We start from the raw sequence: 3,003 nt of genomic DNA, 5'->3' as shown, positions 1-3,003 counted from the left end.
TAATTTTTCAGCCAGCACAATCAGATGAACATAAATATTTTGTTTTATTCTGTTATTGTAGTGCCCTCACCTTTAGAAACAATAGGTTAAGGATAAGACATGGTACGTGCTAACGGCCATGTCTCACTTCTAGTTAGTTATCTGCTAAAAATTTATTAACTAAAGGGATTTACTGGCCGGATCACTGCCTATAGGTACAAAATATTTTAACAATGACGCATTCTGCTTCTGTACCCCTGCTTGCTTACCCACCTCTTAGTTATCAGTTAATGAATGGAGGAGATATAGTCTTTTGTGTAAAGATTAAGGATGTGGGGGATGGGATCGAGGGCTTAAAATCTTTGTGCCCCTGCGTCTCGGGGCTGCTCCTTTGCAAGGACAGCCGCCGGCTAATAAACTGTCTCTTGGACTAGAGCACTCGAGTTGGGCCTGGTTATTTCGGTCACAACATTTGGAGGCCCCAGCGAGATCTTCTCGTTGTGGGAAAATTGATCAGTGCACCAGGGCGTTGGACCATTTGCGGTTGGGGAGGCCTCTAGGGCACTTGCCCTAGCCCACCGCCCGTGGTTTCTCGCTTTGTGGAGCGTGATCTTGGGAGTGCTGAGGCAGTTTTTGGTAAGGGCCCCAGGACCGTGCGGACGTCGGACGCGACAAGTAAGTCGGCGGTCGACTGAGACTGTGACGACAGTTTTCTCAGTCTTGTTTTTTGGTTCGTTAGTCTGTGTCTGTTTTTCTTGTGTTGCTTCGTGTGCTTTACTGTGGAACGATGGGACAATCACAGGGTAAGCTAACACCGCTTCAATGCATGCTTAATCACTTTAAAGATTTCCGTCACAGGGCAAAGGCTTATGGTGCTTTAGTAACCCCTTTTGATTTGCAGCGGTTTTGTCAACTAGATTGGCCGACCTTCGGAGTAGGATGGCCCTCCGAGGGATCATTTAATTTACAGACTGCATTTCGGGTTCGGGGTGTTGTTTATGGGAACCCGGGGCATCCTGACCAAATTCCTTATATTGATGTATGGATTGACGTTGTTTCTGATGCCCCTAAGTACTTACAGAATTGCAGTCGCGCCCCCGTTACTGTAATGGCAGCCATACCCCAAGGTCTTAAGAAGCCCCCACCAGTGTTGCAGGGCCCTCCGTTGGAGGATGACTGGTATCCACCACCCTATCATGGTGATGGGAGTGGACGTCCTCCTCCGGAAAGACCAGAACCTCCTGTAACCCGGTCTAGGGGTAGTAGGCCACCTTCCCCTGATTCAACCTCCCTGAAAGAGCCAGTATCTGTTCAAGCCCCATTGAAGGCGATTCCAGGAGGTGGAGGTGAGCCTACTGTCATCCACTCGCCGTTCAGTACTAGTGATTTATATAATTGGAAATTGCAAACGCCATCCTTTTCAGAAAAACCACAAGGATTAACCTCCCTTCTAGAGTCTATTTTTTTACCCATCAGCCCACTTGGGATGATTGTCAGCAGCTTTTGCAGGTTTTAGTCACCTCTGAGGAAAAAGAAAGGATTTTGCGGGAGGCAGCCAGAGGAGTCACGGACCCGAATGGACTGCCAACAGCAGACTTAACCAGGATACAGGCTGTGTTTCCTACTCAGCGTCCCCAGTGGGATCCCAATACGGATCAAGGTAAGGAGGCTCTCCTAAGGTATCGCCAGTTCCTGCTACAGGGACTCCGGGCTGCTGCACGTAGACCAATAAATCTGTCCAAGGTAAGCGAAGTAATTCAGACCAAGGATGAGTCACCTGCAGCATTTTTAGAGAGACTATTAGAATCTTACCGCTTGTATACACCTATTGACCCGGAGGACCCCAACAATAGAAGAGCCATTAATTTGGCCTTTGTGAGCCAGTCGGCCCCAGATATTAGGAGAAAGTTACAGAAGCTAGAAGGTTTTGAGGGAGAGAATTTATCCAAATTGCTAGAAATAGCCCAGAAAGTTTTCAACAATAGAGACGATGTGCAGAAAATAATGTTTGTGGGGAAGGGACCTATGCCAGGCAGAGGAACAGGAAGGGGCCGAGGAGGAAGATCAGGATTTGTCGGGCCACCTGGACCAGGAAGTAAACAGGTTGGCCTTGAAAAAGACCAATGTGCATATTGCAAACAGAAAGGGCACTGGAAGAATGAGTGTCCCAAGCAACCAAAAGGTGACAAGAAAAATACAAGCACCCCAATTCTTCTGGAAGATAACTAGGGGTATTGACTCAGATGCTGGGACCGTGGAAAAGACCAGTTGCACACTTATCTAAAAGGTTAGATTGCGTGGCTGCAGGGTGGCCTAATTGTCTGAGGGCCGTTGCAGCCACGGCAGTTCTAGTGAAAGAAGCCCACAAATTGATGCTTGGGCAGCCTGTGACTGTTATCGGACCTCACTTTGTGGAGCGGCTCCTGAAGGGACCACCCGAGCGATGGATATCGAACGCTTGAATCACCCAATACCAGGTACTCTTATTAAACCTTCCACAGGTTCAATTTGCTAAACCGACAATATTGAATCCAGCAACCTTGCTCCCAGATGATGATCCCCAGGAACCTGTACATGATTGCAGTGACCTGCTTGAAAGCATAACTGGGGTAAGACCTGACTTACGAGATGAGCCTTGGCTCAACCCAGATGCCACCCTGTACACGGACGGAAGCAGTTATGTCACAGAAGGCATCAGGTATGCGGGAGCAGCGGTAGTTGCCGATGACACTGTGGTTTGGGCACAGGCTCTCGGACAAGGGACTTCAGCCCAGAAGGCCGAGCTCATTGCATTAACTGAAGCTCTTAAATGGGCTCGAAGGAAAACTGTTAACATCTACACTGATAGCCGATATGCCTTTGCAACGGCACCTGTACATGGAGCCCTGTACAAGGAAAGAGGACTATTAACATCAAGGGGAAAGGAAATTAAGAACAAGGAGCAGATTTTGGCTCTTTTGGAGGCTATCTGAGAATACCTAAGAAAGTGGCTATTATCCATTGCCCCGGCCATCAAAAAGGAAA

The 3,003-nt window shown here is 48.2% G+C and overlaps 1 long non-coding RNA gene across 1 annotated transcript; it reads left to right on the top strand.

The window, feature by feature from the left end:
* Positions 1-377: 377 nt before the first annotated feature.
* Positions 378-2,622, top strand: LOC105311714. Its single transcript, XR_002778964.1, has 2 exons — positions 378-1,639; positions 2,481-2,622. It is a non-coding gene; the product is annotated as an uncharacterized LOC105311714 (long non-coding RNA).
* The last annotated feature ends 381 nt before the right edge of the window (positions 2,623-3,003 follow it).

This window comes from Pteropus vampyrus, unplaced genomic scaffold (genome assembly GCF_000151845.1).
Source record: "Pteropus vampyrus isolate Shadow unplaced genomic scaffold, Pvam_2.0 Scaffold1000006750, whole genome shotgun sequence".
Classification (NCBI taxonomy): Eukaryota; Metazoa; Chordata; class Mammalia; order Chiroptera; family Pteropodidae; genus Pteropus; species Pteropus vampyrus.
Note: the sequence above shows the minus strand (reverse complement) of the source record. Positions and strands in the feature narration are given on the sequence as shown.